Genomic DNA, 17,572 nt, shown 5'->3' with positions numbered 1-17,572 from the left:
CACTCAAAGAAATGAAATCTGGCAGATGGATGTGTTTCACTTTGCAGAATTTGGCAAATTAAAATATGTACACCATACCATTGACACTTATTCAGATTTTCAATGGGCAACTGCTTTAAGCTCAGAAAAAGCTGATTCAGTAATCACTCATTTATTAGAAGTTATGGCCATCATGGGTATACCTACACAAATAAAGACAGATAATTGTCCAGCTTATGTCTCTAGGAAAATAAAACAGTTTTTTGCTTATTACAATATTAAGCATGTTACAGGTATACCATACAATCCTACAGGTCAAGCAGTCATAGAAAGATCAAATAGAACTATAAAGGATATGTTAAACAAACAGAAAGGGGTGGAAAATACCCCTAGAAATAGATTACATAGTGCTTTATTAACCTTGAATTTTCTCAACGCTAATGAGAAGGGGACAACGGCTGCAGAAAGACATTGGATAATGGAAAAGTCTGCTGAATTAAATCAACCAGTTTATTTCAAGGATGTGCTGACCTCACAATGGAAGCCAGGAGATGTGCTGCGTTGGGGAAGGGGCTTTGCTCTTGTCTCCACAGGAGAGGAAAAATTGTGGATACCGTCAAAATTAATAAAGGTTCAGTTTGAAGAGGAGAAGCCCCTTGGAAAAGAAAAATAATTCATTCACAAGGATGATGATCATTCTGATGGTAAGAAAAGCATATAGGTTGGGGGCAGGGTTCTTTTCTTATCTCCACAGGAAACCACTCATCTTCAAAGAACTTAAGGGACCCTGGATTTTAAATAATGATGGATGGACATTAGTTACAACCTAATATGGCTCAACACAGAACCCAAATAGGTTTAGTAAGTATAAAACATTTTTTACATATATATATATATATATATATATATATATATATATACACACATTACTGTGCTTTTATTTATATGTATATAGAGCTGGTTTTAGAGTTGGACTATGGCTCAGTCCCTCTTCAATTCCAAGCCTGTTGATAAGAGATATCTCAGAGTTTCTGTCTCAGGTCAGGAGCCATGAAATGGGACAGAATAATAATAGTAATAATAATAATGATGATGATGATGATGATGATGATGATACTTGATAAACTTTCTTTGCCTTTCTTCATATCTGTGTCTGTCTTTATTATACCTTCCATCGAATATATATATCTGTATATGTCTTTGTAGATAATGTTTACCTTTCCTGTAACAAACAACATATTTTCCTTCAGTAATCTTTGAAGTTTCCAGGATGAAGATGGGGCCCCACAACATCAATTTCACCTGGTTACTATGTCGTCATATTTTTAATAGCGCTAAAATTAGACCTTTTTTTTTTTTTTGGTTTTTTTTTCTCATGGTTTATTTTTTTTTTATATTTAAAAATTTCCATCTAGTTCCCTCCTCCTCCCCCCTCCCTCCCCTCTTCCTCCCCTTTACCTCCACTCCTTTTCCCCTTCCCTCCCCTCCCTTCCCTCTCAAGGCCAAGGAGCCATCAGGGTTCCCCACTCTATGCTAAGACCAAGGTCCTCCCAAATCCCCCCAGGACCAGGAAGGTGATCGACCAAGCTGAGAAGGCTCCCACAGAGCCTGTCCATGCAGAAGAATCAGAGCCCAGTGCCATTGTCCTTTGCTTCTCAGTCAGCCCCCGCTGTTGGCCACATTCAGAGAGACGGGTTTGGTCGCATGATCCATCAGTCCCATTCCAACTGGAGTTGGTGATCTCCCATTAATTCTGTCCCACCGTCTCCATGAGTGAACGCACCCCTCACGTTCCTGACTTTCTCCCTCATGTTCTCGCTCCTTCTGCTCCTCATCAGGACCTTGGGAGCTCAGTCCAGTGCTCCAATGTGGGGCTCAGTCACCTTCCCCATCTGTCGCCAGCTGGAGGTTCCCTCACGGTCCTGACTTTCTTTCTCATGTTCTCTCTCCTTCTGCTCCTCATCAGGACCTTGGGAGCTCAGTCCGGTGCTCCAATGTGGGGCTCTGTCATTTTCTTCATCTATCGTCAGGTGGAGGTTCTATGGTGATATGCAAGAAATTCATCAGTATGGCTATAGGAACTGGCCTTTTCAGGCTCCCTCTCCTCAGCTGCCCAAGGAACTAACTGGGGGTGTCTCCCTGAAAACCTGGGAACCCCTCTAGGGTCAAGTCTCTTGACAACCCTCAGGTAGCTCCTTAAATTAAGATATATGCTTCCCTGCTCCCATATCCACCCTTCCTATATCCCAAGCACCCCATTCCTCCGAGCTCCCCCCCGCCCCGTTCTCCCCTTCACACTTTTCTCTCCCCATCTTCCCTTGGCCCAGTCTCGCCCAACCCTCAACTTCCCAATTTTGCCTGGTGATCGTGTCTACTTCCAATATCCAGGAGGATTACTATATCTTTTTTTGGGGGAGTTCACCTTCTTATTATCTTCTCAAGGATCCCAAATTTATAGGCTCGATGTCCTTTAATTATGGCTAGAAACTGATTATGAGTGAGTACATCCCATGTTCATCTTTTTGGGTATGGGTTACCTCACTCAGAATAGTGTTTTCTATTTCCATCCATTTGCCTGCAAAATTCAAGATGTCATTGTTTTTTACCGCTGAGTAGTATTCTAGCATGTATATATTCCACAGTTTCTTCATCCATTCTTCCACTGAAGGGCATCTAGGTTGTTTCCAGGATCTGGCTATTACAAATAATGCTGCTATGAACATAGATGAGCATATGCTTTTGTTGTATGATTGGGCATCTCTTGGGTAGATTCCCAATAGTGGAATTGCTGGGTCCCGGGGTAGGTTGATCCTGAATTTCCTGAGAAACCACCACACTGCTTTCCAAAGTGGTTGCACAAGTGTGCATTCCCACCAGCAATGGATGAGTGTACCCCTTACCCCACAACCTCTCCAGCAAAGGTTATTATTGGTGTTTTGGATTTTAGCCAATCTGACAGGTGTAAGATGATATCTCAAAGTTGTTTTGATTTGCATTTCCCTGATAGCTAGGGAGGTTGAGCATGACCTTAAGTGTCTTTTGGCCATTCGAACTTCTTCTGTTGAGAATTCTCTGTTCAGTTCAGCGCCCCATTTTTTAATTGGGTTAATTGGCATTTTACCGTCTAGTCTCTTGAGTTCCTTATATATTTTAGAGATCAGACCTTTGTCAGTTGCAGGGTTGGTGAAGATCTTTTCCCAGTCAGTAGGCTGCCTTTGTGTCTTAGTGACAATGTCCTTTGCTTTACAGAAGCTGCTCAACTTCAGGAGGTCCCATTTATTCAATGTTGCCCTTAATGTCTGTGCAGCTGGGGTTATGCGCAGGAAACGGTTCCCTGTGCCCATTTGTTGTAGAGTACTTCCCACTTTCTCCTCTATCAATCTCTATGTGTTCAGATTAATATTGAGGTCTTTAATCCATTTGGACTTGAGTTTTGTTTATGGTGATAGATATGGATCTACTTTCATTCTTCTACATGTTGACATCCAGTTATGCCAGCACCATTTGTTGAAGATGCCCTCTTTCTTCCATTGTGTACTTTTGGCTCCTATATCAAAAATCAGGTGTTCGTAGGTTTGTGGTTTAAGATCCGGGTCTTCTATACGATTCCATTGGTCAACTTCTCTGTTTTTATGCCAATACCAAGCTGTTTTCAATACTGTAGCTTTGTAATAGAGTTTGAAGTCAGGGATGGTAATGCCTCTAGAAGTACCTTTATTATATAAGACTTTTTTGGCTATCCTGGGTTTCTTGTTTTTCCATATAAAGTTGATTATTGTCCTCTCAATCTCTGTGAAGAATTTTAATGGGACCTTGATTGGGATTGCATTGAATCTATAGATTGCTTTTGGTAGAATTGCCATTTTTACTATGTTGATCCTCCCAATCCATGAGCAGGGGAGATCCTTCCATTTTCTGGTATCCTCTTCAATTTCTTTCTTCAAAGACTTAAAGTTCTTGTCAAATAAATCCTTCACTTCCTTGGTTAGAGATACTCCCAGATATCTTATGCTATTTGTGGCTATCGTGAAAGGTGATACTTCTCTGATTTCCCTCTCTGCTTCCTTATCCTTTGTGTATAGGAGGGCAACTGATTTTTTGGAGTTGATCTTGTAACCTGCCACGTTACTGAAGGAGTTTTTCAGCTGTAGGAGTTCTTTGGTGGAGTTTTTGGGGTCGCTTATGTATACTATCATATCATCTGCAAATAATGAAAGTTTAACTTCTTCCTTTCCAAATTGAATCCCCTTGATTCCCTTATGTTGTCTTATTGCTATTGCTAGAACTTCAAGCACTATATTGAAGAGATAAGGAGAGAGTGGACAGCCTTGTCGTGTTCCTGAATTTAGTGGGATAGCCTTGAGTTTCTCTCCGTTTAATTTGATGTTAGCTGTCGGCTTGCTGTAAATAGCCTTTATTATATTTAGGAATGACCCTTGTATCCCTAATCTCTCCAAAACCTTTATCATAAAAGAGTGCTGAATTTTGTCAAATGCTTTTTCAGCATCTAATGAGATGACCATATGGTTTTTTTTCCTTCAGTTTATTTATATGATGGATTACATTGATAGATTTTCGTATGTTGAACCAGCCCTGCATCTCTGGGATGAAGCCTACTTGATCGTAATGGATATTTTTTCTAATGTGTTCTTGGATTCGTTTTGCCAGTATTTTATTGAGAATTTTTGCGTCAATGTTCATGAGTGAGATTGGCCTGTAATTCTCTTTCTTGGTTGAGTTTTTGTGTGGTTTAGGTATCAGGGTAACTGTAGCTTTATAGAAGGAATTAGGCAGTGACTCTTGTGTTTCTATATTATGAAATACCTTAAGTAGTATAGGTATTAGGTCTTCTTGGAAGTTCTGGTAGAATTCCGCATTGAAACCATCTGGTCTTGGGCTCTTTTTGGTAGGGAGGTTTCTGATAACAGTTTCTAATTCTTTGCGACTAACAGGATGATTTAGAGCATTTACCTGGTCCTGGTTTAACTTTGGTATATGGTATTTATCTAAAAAACTGTCCATTTCTTTTACATTTTCCAATTTTGTGGCATACAGGCTTTTGTAGTAAGATCTAATGATTCTCTGAATTTCCTCTGTGTCTGTGGTTATGTCCCCCTTTTCATTTCTGATCTTATTAATTTGCGTGTTCTCCCTCTGCCGTTTGATTAGTTTGGCTAAGGGTTTGTCAATCTTGTTGATTTTCTCCAAGAACCAGCTTCTTGTTTCATTGATTCTTTGGATTGTTTTCTGTGTTTCTATTTTGTTTATTTCTGCCCTCAGTTTGATTATTTCTAGTCTTCTACTTCTCCTAGGTGAGTCTGCTTCTTTTTTTCCAGAGCTTTCAGGTGTGCTGTTAAGTCACCAATGAGTGCTTTCTCCGTTTTCTTTAAGTGGGCACTTAGTGCTATGAACTTTCCTCTTAGCACTGCTTTCATTGTGTCCCATAGGTTTGAGTATGTTGTGTCCTTGTTTTCATTAAATTCAAGAAAGACTTTAATTTCTTTCTTTATTTCTTCCTTGACCCAGGTGTGGGTCAGTAGTTGACTGTTCAGTTTCCATGAGTTTGTGGGCTTTCTGGGGGTAGCATTGTTGTTGAATTCTAATTTTAATCCATGGTGATCCGATAAGACACAGGTGGTTACTAATATTTTTTTGTAACTGTGGAAGTTTGCTTTGTTACCAAGTATATGGTCAATTTTCGAAAAGGTTCCATGAGCCGCAGAGAAGAAGGTATATTCTTTCCTTTTTGGGTGGAATGTTCTATAGATGTCTGTTAAGTCCATTTGGTTCATTACCTCCATTAAGTCTTTCAATTCTCTGTTAGGTTTCTGTCTGATTGACCTGTCCATTGGTGAGAGAGGAGTGTTAAAGTCTCCAACTATTAGTGTGTGTGGTTTGATGGCTGCCTTGAGTTCTAGAAGTGTTTCTTTTACATAAGTGGGAGCTTTTATATTAAGGGCATAGATATTCAGGATTGAGACTTCATTCTGATGGATTTTTCCTGTTATGAGTATAAAGTGTCCCTTTCCATCTCTTCTGATTGATTTTAGTTTGAAGTCAACTTTGTTGGAAATTAGTATGGCCACACCCGCTTGTTTCTTAGGGCCATTTGCTTGATAAACCTTTTCCCAACCCTTTACTCTGAGTAGGTGTCTGTCTTTGTGGTTGAGGTGTGTTTCTTGTAATCAGCAAAATGTTGGATTTTGTTTTCGTATCCAGTCTCTTAGCCTGTGCCTTTTTATAGGTGAATTGAGTCCATTGATATTAAGTGATATTAATGACCAGTGGTTGTTAACTTCAGTCATTTTTAGTAGTAGAGTTTGTGTGTTTCCCTTCTTCTAGTTGTGCTGGTGAAGGGTCGCTAGATGCCTGAGTTATTGTGGGCGTTGTTGGACTCCTTGGTTTGTGATTTTCCTTCTATTACTTTCTGCAAGGCTGGATTTGTGGCTGCGTATTGTTTAAATCTCTTTTTGTCCTGGAATATCTTGTTTTCTCCATCAATGGTGAATGCAAGCTTTGCTGGGTATAGTAGTCTAGGCTTGCATCCATGTTCCCTTAGTGTCTGTAGCACATCTATCCAAGCTCTTCTGGCTTTCATGGTTTCCATTGAGAAATCAGGTGTAATTCTGATAGGTTTCCCTTTATAAGTTACTTGACCTTTTTCCTTTGCAGCTCTTAATATCTGTTCTTTATTCTGTATGTTTTGTGTTTTGATTATTATATGGCATGGGGATGCTTTCTTTTGATCCAGTCTATTTGGTGTTCTGTAGGCTTCTTGTACCTTCATAGGAACATCCTTCTTTAGGTTGGGGAAGTTTTCTTCTATAATTTTGTTGAATATGTTTTCTGGGCCTTTGAGTTGTAATTCTTCTCCTTCTTCTACCCCAATTATTCTTAGGTTTGGTCTTTTCATGGTGTCCCAGATTTCCTGAATGTTTTGTGTTAAGAATTTGTTGATTTGTTTAGTTCTTTAATCTGTGAGTTTATTTCCTCTATACTATCTTCAGAGTCCGAGATTCTTTCTTCTATCTCTTGTATTCGGTTGGAAATACTTGTCTCTGAAGTTTCTGTTCGTTTACTCAGAGTTTCCATTTCCAGTCGTCCCTCAGATTGTGTTTTCTTCAATACCTCCATTTCATTTATCAGGTCTTGTACTGTTTCCCTTACCTGTTTGATTGCTTTTTCTTGTTTTTCTTGTTTTTCTTGGGTATCTTTGAGAGATTTATTTATTTCATCTACCTTTTTGTTTGTCATCTCCATTTCTTTATGGCAGTTTTTTACCTCCTGTTTAAGGTCCTCTATTATTTTTATAAAGTACTGTTTAAGGTCGGTTTCTTCTATATCTTCTGGGGTAGGGTGTTCAATTCTTGTTGTTTCGGGATGTCTGGATTGTGGTGATGTCATGTTACCTTTCATGTTGTTGGAGGAGCTCCTGCATTGGCGCCTGCCCATCTCTTCCTTCAAATAGAGCTGGGAGGCGTTTGGTGTCCTAGACCAATCTTTGCTGTGACTGAAACTGGTTGGATCTCCCCAGTGCCAGAGGAGGACCTATTCCTTGCGTCACAATCTGAAGAAGCCCGCACTCCCTTGCAGGAATCCTCAGACCTGCCTGGAGGCCAGAGTCTGACTCCTCTGAGTGGATGGCCTTAGAACAGGAGCAGGACACCAGTTCAGATGGAACTGAACTGGTGGAATACCACACAGCGAACCTGGCAGCACAATCTGAAGGAGCCCGCACCCCTCTGCAGGAATCCTCAGACCTGCCTGGAGGCCAGAGTCTGACCCCTTTGGCTGGATGGCCTTAGAACAGGAGTAGGACACCTGAGAACACTAGGGAAAGCTTGGGGGACACAGGGACGGAAGAAACAGACACAAGCCTGCAGAGGGAAGTGGGGGTAGGGAGTCTGTGCTCTCTTCCAGGGCAGGTTGCCCCAGGGTCCACATTCACTCACCAGTTCAGATGGAATGTCAGTGCACAGGATCAGGGATTCCAGCTTCTTTTGGTTTTTTGAGACAGAGTTTCTCTGCAGCTTTTTTAGAGCCTGGCCTGGAACTAGCTCTTGTAGACGAGGCTGGCCTCGAACTCACAGAGATCCGCCTGCCTCTGCCTCCCGAGTGCTGGGATTAAAGCCGTGCGCCACCACCACCCGGCCTATTAGACCTGTTTTTTGGTACCAACTACACAAGACAGTTTCAAATGGTGTACAATTTTGACAACACTCTGGCTGGACCTCCTCAAAACACTCAGAGGCTAGTTACAATTTCCTTGACCAAATGTTATTCTGGGAATTTTACCATCATTTGCTTTCACGGGACCCCCTGAGAAGAACGTCGCCCCCATGTCAGCTAGAAGCAATCTTAGAGGACGACGCCCCCTCTCCCAACAGAGTTTGCCCTCTGGTTTAGGGACATCATTTTGTAGTTGGTATAGGGTTGAGGGGATGGGGGAGGTATTATATGGACTCAGGGGTGTTTAAAATAAAAGGGGGGATTACTTGGTTTGATGGGATGATTGGTATTTGTGAATTATTGTTTTTAGAAAATTGCATTGTTGTTGATTCTTGTATATTGAACATTATATGTGAGTATGCTTCTACCTCTATTGTATGAGAGTATGCTTCTACCTCTGTTTAAAACAATTGTTATATTGAGCTATTTATCATACTGCAATGTACATTTCTACCCCTAATATTATTTGTGTAATGACATTGTTTACGTTTGGGGATATTGTCCTCATTTATTGCACAATTGTTTATTCTCATAGTCTCCAAGTTAGATAGGTATCGAGAATTATATATCAATAGTCATATATGTTTGTCATATTTATATTTAGGATATTCAGGTTTTTTAGATACATAGAAATTATATTTAGTATAGATAGTATAATCTTCAACCTCTTTGAAGAGCTGTAGAAAATGGCCTTTAATCTAATCTAGAGTTTTGTACTTATGAGACACAATCACTCCTGGCAACACTGCTCTACTCCCGAGAGAATGTTGAGCACCAAAGGCACTCCACTGAGAGCTTGTCTTCTTCTTGGCAGAACTGGCCTTTGGGCAAAGAAAAGCCCATATCAACTACTGACAAAGATTCAGAATATCCATAAATGGATAAAAAAGGATTGTCTTATCTTGCCAAGACAGGGTAGGACAGTTCTACAAAAAGTTCCTTGTCTTTAAAAAATGTTATGTCAGTTGTGTTAGGCCTTAGCCAAAGTTGGTTGCCTCAACATTGCAAAACGAAACTTTGGGTGACTGCCTAAGTAGTTAGTTGTCTCTGTCATTTGTTGCACATTTTGGAAGTTTCTTGTTTGTACTTCCTGGTTGCTTAAGTAATATTACTTCCCTTCTCAGATCTTTGATGGGGTTGAAGATTAGATAATTGTAGTTACCCTCTACATTATTTAGACTCCTTGAAATAGAATGTTTAGTAAAACTTTTGTTATATGTTTCTTCTTAATATTATTTGTTGTTTGTAATTTTATATTTATTATTTGTTCCTATTGAATATAGTTGTATTTGGTTTGGTTCTGTCTTATTTAGACAAAAGGGGGAGATGAAGGGGAAGCCTAGCCAAAAACCTTGTTTTGTAAGACGTGTCCCCCTTTGTCTAAAGGCGTGTCCCCCTTTGTCTAAAGGCGTGTCCCCCTTAGGCTAATATTGACTTATAAAATCTTGCAGGCCTGCGGCCCACCTGCTCTTTGTTTTCCTGCGCTCCTCACTGGAACCTTGGATCTGTAAGTTCCCTTTCCTTTCCTTTATTAAAACTGAATTATATATATTAAAGCTTGTCTGGTGAATCATAACTGCCGATCAACCACACACCTTCAAAATTCTAAGCTTTGCATTTTGAATCTAACTATCTGTTTGAATTTTCATTATGGACAGTTGAGGAAAAGAAAGAGTGTGACATAATGAGATTCACAATGAGAGTCAGTGAAGACAATCCAGCATTGGCATTGATTTGTTGCTTTCACTATGAATGGTTAAGTTGAAATACTTGGCTTTTCAGGAGGTGTACATGCTGACCTAATTTATCATTATTCAGAACAATAAAATTAAAGTTGTGGGCATGCTAAGGACAAAGTGATGGGAACAGGTAATATCTAATTCTATTATTTGTGGAAAATGTTCTAATTCTCACAATTCTCAGTGGTTTCTGTCTGAATCCCCTATTTCCACTTCACTTTCTAAGAATCCCATCATATTCAAGCCATTCGTAGAATCTGCTTTAAAGACCTCTCATGTTTGTATTAACCCTAAATCACAGTGTCTTGTCAAAAAGTCTCTTCAAATCTGAACTATATTTCTTTGAAAACTGTCCATAAATAAACACGTTTAACAGTTGTACACCCAAATTTTGAGTCTGTAGTTGTATTTAGTTTTTGAGAATGACCAAAGGTCATCCATTAATTAGATAGATGGAGTTTAATATTTTTTCCTGTATCTACTGTAGGGGTGATCTGGTTTCCTCATATGTTTTTAATAGTTATTTTTTAAAGACGGTGTCCTGTCATATTTTTAAGGCTAGTTTATTTTATTATTATTATTATTATTATTATTATTATTATTATTATTAAAAATTTCCGCCTCCTCCCCACCTTCCATTTCCCGCCTCCTCCCTTAACTCCCCTCCTCCTCCAGTTCCAGTCCAAGGAGCAGTCAGGGTTCCCTGCCCTGCAGGAAGTCCAAGGTCCAACCCCTTCCATCCAGGTCCAGGAAGGTGCACATCTAAACAGACTAGGCTCCCCCAAAGCCAGTACATGCGGTAGGATCAAAACTCAGTGCCATTGTTCTTGGCTTCTTAGTTAGCCCTCATTGTCCACCACGTTCAGAGAATCACATTTTATCTCATGCTTTTTCAGTCATAGTTGAGCTGGCCTTGGTGAGCTCCCATTAGACCAGCGCCACCATCTCAGTGGGTTGGCGCACTCCTTGCGGTCCTGACTTCCTTGCTCATGTTCTCCCTCCTTCAGCTCCTCATTTGGGCCTTGGGAGCTCAGACCTGCCCTCGAATGTGGGTCTTTGTCTCTATCTCCGTCCATTGCCAGAAGAAACTTCTATGGTGATATGCAAGATATTCATCAGTATGGTTATAGGAAAGGGCCATTTCAGGCTCCCTCTCCTCAGCTTCCCAAGAAACTAGCTGGGGACATCTCCATGGATACCTGGGAACCTTTCTAGAGTGAAGTTTCTTGCTATCCTTAAAATGGCTCCTTTAATTAAGATATCTTCTTCCCTTCACCCCTATCCACCCTTCCTCCATCCCAAACATCCCATTCCCCCATCCTGCCTCCTCACTTTTCTCTCCACATCTCCCTATCACCCCTTACTGCCATCCCACCCCTACCCCCAATATCCCAATTTTTGACTGGCAATCTAGTCTACTTCCAGTATCCAGAAGGATAACTCTATGTTTTCCTTTGGGTTCACCTTCTTATTTAGCATCTCTAGGATCAAGAATTATAGACTCACTGACCTTTATTTATGTCTAGAATCCACTGATGAGTAAGTACATACCAAATTCATCTTTTTGGGTCTGGGTTACCTCACTCAGAATAGTGTTTTCTATTTCCATCCATTTGCATGCAAAGTACAAGATGTCATTGTTTTTTTTTTTTTTTCCGCTGAACAGTACTCTAAAGTGTATATATCCCACACTTTCTTTATCCATTTTTCAATTGAAGGGCATCTAGGTTGTTTCCAGGCTCTGGCTATTACAAATAATGCTGCTATGAACATAGTTGAACAAATGCTTTTGTAACATGGTAGGGCATCTCTTGGGTATATTCCCAAGAGTGGTATTGCTGGATACTGGGGTAGGTTGATTCCGAATTTCCTGAGAAACCGCCACACTGCTTTCCAAAGTGGTTGTACAAGTTTGCATTTCCACAAGCAGTGGATGAGTGTACCCCTTTCTCCACATCCTCTCCAGCAAAGGCTATTCTTAGTGTTTTTTATTTTAGCCATTTTTACAGGTATAAGATGGTATCTCAAAGTTGTTTTGATTTGCATTTCCCTGATTGCTAAGGAGGTTGAGCATGACCTTAAGTGTCTTTTGGCCATTTGAACTTCTTCTGTTGAGATTCTCTGTTCAGTTCAGTGCCCCATTTTTTAATTGGGTTAATTAGCATTTTAAAGTCTAGTTTCTTGAGTTCTTTATATATTTTGGAGATCAGACCTTTGTCTGTTGCGGGGTTGGTGAAGATCTTCTCCCAATCACTAGATAGCCCTTTTGTCTTAATGACAGTCCTTTGCTTTACAGAAGCTTCTCAGTTTCAGGAGGTCCCATTTATTCAATGTTGCCCTTAATGTCTGGGCTGCTGGGGTTGTACATAGGAAGTGGTCTCCTGTGCCCAAGTGTTGGAGAGTACTTCCCACTTTCTCCTCTAACAGGTTCAGTGTGCTCAGATTGATATGGAGGTCTTTAATCCATTTGGACTTGAGTTTTGTACATGGTGATAGATATGGATCTACTTTCATTCTTCTACAGGTTGACATCCAGTTATGCCAGCACCATTTGTTGAAGAAACTTTCTTTCTTCCATTGTATTCTTTTAACTCCTTTGTCAAAAATCAGGTGTTCATAGGATTGTGGATTAATATCTGGGACTTTGATTCGATTCCATTGGTCAACATCCCTGTTTTTGTGCCAATACCGAGCTGTTTTCAATACTGTAGCTCTGTAATAGAGTTTGAAGTCAGGGATGGTAATGCCCCCGGAAGTACTTTTTTGTATAGGATTGTTTTTGCTATCCTGGGTTTTTTGTTTTTCCATTTAACATTGATTATTGTTCTCTCAAGGTCTGTGAAGAATTTTGATGGGATTTTGATGGGGATTGCATTGAATCTATAGATTGCTTTTTGTAGAATTGCCATTTTTACTATGTTGATCCTCCCAATCCAAGAGCAAGTGAGATCCTTCCATTTTCTGGTATCCTCTTCAATTTCTTTCTTCAAAGACTTAAAGTTCTTTTCAAATAGATCTTTCACTTCCTTGGTTAGAGTTACCCCAAGATAATTTATGCTATTTGTGGCTATCATGAAAGGTGATGCTTCTCTGATTTCCCTCTCTGCTTTTATATCCTTTGTGTATAGGAGGGCAACTAATTTTTTGGAGTTGATCTTGTATCCTGCCACATTACTAAAGGTGTTTATCAGCTGTAGGAGTTGTTTGGTAGAGTTTTTGGGGTCGCTTATGTACACTATCATATCTTCTGCAAATAATGAAAGTTTAACTTCTTCCTTTCCATTTTGAATTCCCTTGATCTCCTTATGCTGTCTTATTGCTATTGCTAGAACTTCAAGCACTATATTGAAGTGATATGTAGAGAGTGGGCAGCCTTGTCTTGTTCCTGATTTTAGTGGAATGGCTTTGAGTTTCTCTCCATTTCTGTCAGCTTGCTGTAAATAGCTTTTATTATATTTAGGAATGAACCTTGTATCCCTAATCTCTTCAAGACCTTTATCATAAAAGGGTGTTGAATTTTGTCAAATGTTTTTTCAGCATCTAATGAAATAATCATATGTTTTTTTTTCTTTCAGTTTATTTATCTGATTGATTACATTGATAGATTTTCATATGTTGTACCAGCCCTGCATCTCTGGGATGAAGCCTACTTGATCATAATGGATAATTTTTCTAATGTGTTCTTGGATTCGTTTTGCCAGTATTTTATTGAGAATTTTTGTGTCAATGTTCATGAGTGAGATTTGCCTGTAATTCTCTTTCTTGGTTGAGTCTTTGTATGGTTTAGGTATCAGGGTAACTGTGGCTTCATAAATGGAATTTGGCAATGACTCTTATGTTTCTATATTGTGAAATACATTAAGGAGTATATGTATTAGCTCTTCTTGGAAGTTCTGGTAGAATTCTGCATTGAAACCATCTGGTCCTGGGCATTTTTTGGTAGGGAGGTTTCTGATAACAGCTTCTAATTCCACGGGACTAACAGGTCTATTTAGATAGTTCACCTGATTTTGGTTCAACTTTGGTATATGGTACTTATCTAAAAAACTGTCCATTTCTTTTACATTCTTTTACATTTTCCAATTTTGTGGCATACAGGCTTTTGTAGTAAGATCTAATGATTCTCTGAATTTCCTCTGTGTCTGTGGTTATGTCCCCCTTTTCATTTCTGTTCTTGTTAATTTGCTTGTTCTCTCTCTGCCATTTGATTAGTTTGGCTAGGGGTTTGTCAATCTTGTTGATTTTCTTCATTGATTCTTTGGATTGTTTTCTGTGTTTCTGTTTTGTTGATTTCAGCCCTCAGTTTGATTATTTCCAGTCTTCTACTCCTCCTGGATGAGCGTGCTTCTTTTTTTTTCTAGAGCTTTCAAGTGTGATGTTAAGCCTCCAATGTGTGCTTTCTCTGTTTTCTTTAAGTGGGCACTTAGTGCTATGAACTTTCCTCTTAGCACTGCTTTCATAGTGTCCCATAGGTTTGAGTATGTTGTGTCTTTATTTTCATCAAATTCAAGGAAGACTTTAATTTCTTTCTTTATTTCTTCCTTGACCCAGGTGTGGTTCAGTAGTTGACTGTTCAGTTTCCATGAGTTTGTAGCCTTTCTGGGGTTAGCATTGTTGTTGAATTCTAGCTTAAAGCTAGAATTCATGGTGATCTGACAAGGCACAGGTGGTCACTAATATTTTTTTTGCATCTGTGAAAGTTTGCTTTGTTACCGAGTATGTGGTCAATTTTCGAGAAGAAGGTATATTCTTTCCTATTTGGGTGGCATGTTCTATAGATGTTTGTTAAGTCCATTTGTTTCATTAACTCCATTAATTCTCTTTTTATTTGTTAGGTTTCTGTTTGATTGACTTGTCCATTTGTGAGAGATGTATGTTGAAGTCTCCTAATATTAGTCTGTGTGATTTGATGACTGCCCTAAGTTCTAGAAGTGTTTCTTTTACATAAGTGGGTGTTTTTATATTAGGGGCATAGATATTCAGGATTGAGACTTCATTCTGATGAATTATTCCTGTTATGAGTATAAAATGTCCATCTCTATCTCTTCTGATTGATTTTAGATTGAAGTCAATTTTGTTAGAAATTACTATGGCCACACCTGCTTGTTTCTTAGGTACATTTGCTTGATAAAGCTTTTCCCAACCCTTTACTCTGAGTAGATGTCTGTCTTTGTGGTTGAGGTGTATTTCTTGTAAACAGCAGAATGTTGGATCCTGTTTTTGTATCCAATCTCTTAGCCTGTGCCTCTTTGTAGGTGAATTGAGTCCATTGATATTCAATGATATTAATGACCAGTGGTTGTTAACTCTCGTCATTTTTTTTGGTAGTAGAATTTGTGTGTTACCTTTCTTGGAGATGTGCTGGCAAGGGGTTGCTAGATGACTGAGTTATTGTAGGCAGTGTTGGCATTGTTGGGTTTTTTGGGTTGTGATTTTCTTTCAGTTACTTTCTGTAAGGCTGGATTTGTGGCTACACATTGTTTAAAGTTGTTTTTATCCTGAAATATTTTGTTTTCTTCATTGATAGTGAATGAAAGCTTGGCTGGGTATAGCAGTCTGGGCTTGCACCCATGCTTTCTTAGTTTCTGCAGTACCTCTATCCAGGACCTTCTGGCTTTCATGGTTTTCATAGAGAAGTCCGGTGTAAGTCTGATAGGTTTACCTTTATAAGTTACTTGACCTTTTTCTTTTGCAGCTCTTAATATTCTTTCTTTAATCTGTATGTTTTGTGTTTTGATTATTATATGACGAGAGGAAGTTTTTTTTTTTTTTAATCTAGTCTATTCGGTGTTCTGTATGCTTCTTGAACCTTCATAGGAATATCTTTATTTAGGTTGGGAAAGTTTTCTTCTATAATTTTGTTGAATATATTTTCTGGGCCTTCGATCTGTAATTCTTCCCCCTCTTCTACCCCTATTATTCTTAGGTTTGGTCTTTTTATTGTGTCCCAGATTTCCTGAATGTTTTGTGATGAGAATTTGTTGGATTTGCTGTTTTCTTTGATCAGTGCCTTTATTTTCTCTATGGTATCTTGAGAATCTGAGATTCTTTCTTCTATCTCTTGTATTCTATTGGTTATGCTTGTTTCTGTAGTCTCTGTTTGTTTACCTAGATTTTCCATATCTAGCTGGCCCTTGGTTTGTGTTTTCTTCCTTGACTCCATTTCAGTTTTCAATTCTTTAACTATTTCCATTACCTGTTTGTTAGTTTTTTCTTGATTTTCCAGGGTATCATTTATGGATTTACTCATTTCTTTGAACTTTTTGTTATCCTTCTCACCCATTTCTTTAAGGGAATTTTTCATATCCAGTTTAAGGGTCTCTATCACTTTTATAATGTCAATTTTTCCACTTCTTCTAGATTAGTGTGTTCAAGTTCTTCTATTGTAAGATCGATATATTCTGGTATTTTCATGTTGTTTTTCTGATTGTTGGAGGGATTCTTGCCTTGGCGCCTGCCCATCTCTTCTTTCAAACGCTTTCCAATAGTTCCTCTGGTACAGGATTATGGCCCCCTTGTTGGCCAGGGACCCCTCCGATGGATTTTCTGTTACAGGATAAGGGCTCCTTGTTGGGCAGGTACACCTCCAATGGGTCTTCTGTTACAGGATATTGGCTCCTTGCTGGGCAGTTATCTCTGACAAAAGGCCCAGCATACCACCAGCAAGCTGAGTGAAACAAAGGATCTCCCGCCATTCACCACCGGGTCCCAGCCCCAAAATGGGCCGAGCAGGGGGTCCTGTGGCCCTGAAGGAGGGGAGGGGTGCCTTAGGGATGCTGGGATGGGGTAGGAAGAGAAGGGCAGTGGCCGCAGGGAGAAACCCCTGCAGAATGACCAGAAATATTAGGGGGTCAAGGAATCTTCAGGCTAGTTTTGAACTGATAGGAAAGTGGCACTCTTAGGTTAGCATTCCCACTCTTTAGACTGCAGAATGTGACAGTGTGTCTGACTCCAGACTATGTTCTGTAGTAGGAGAACTGCTTGTTTGTTCCTGGCTGCTCAGCCCTGGAATAACCACACAGAAACAATTTATTTAAGTCTCTGCTTGGCCAATTGCTTAAGCATACTAGAGCTAGCTCTTATATCTTTGGTTAACCCATTTGTATTTGTATTGTATTTGTATTTGTATTTGTATGAGGATCATGGCCGACCAGCAAGTTCCCGGATAGCAACTCACGTCTTTCCCCTCTATTAGCTCCATGGCATCTCCTGACTCTGCCTTTTATCTCCCAGCATTCACTTTACTTTCCCAGCCTAGCTCTGTTTTTTCCTGTTATATGCCCAAAGCAGTTTCTTTATTAAATAATGGTAATCCCACATCACTTTCCCTTTTTTGTTTAAATAAAAAGGAAGGTTTTAACTTTAACATAGTAAAACTATATATAACAAAATAGGTTTCTGGCAAGAATTACAGTTACAACATGTATATCTATATTATCTTTTATAGTAACTAAGGAAAACTATAACTATAACTATGTATCTATTCTTCAACTCCATCAACGACTGCAAAAGGATATAATAATACCTAAGTAAATAGGAAGTGCATTGTAGGCAAATTCCAGAAGTCTAGAATTGACAGAGTCATCTCACTGTCTGTTCAGTCACCCAAAGTTCTTTGGTAATGT

Source organism: Arvicola amphibius, chromosome 11 (genome assembly GCF_903992535.2).
Source record: "Arvicola amphibius chromosome 11, mArvAmp1.2, whole genome shotgun sequence".
Lineage (NCBI taxonomy): Eukaryota > Metazoa > Chordata > Mammalia > Rodentia > Cricetidae > Arvicola > Arvicola amphibius.
Note: the sequence above shows the minus strand (reverse complement) of the source record.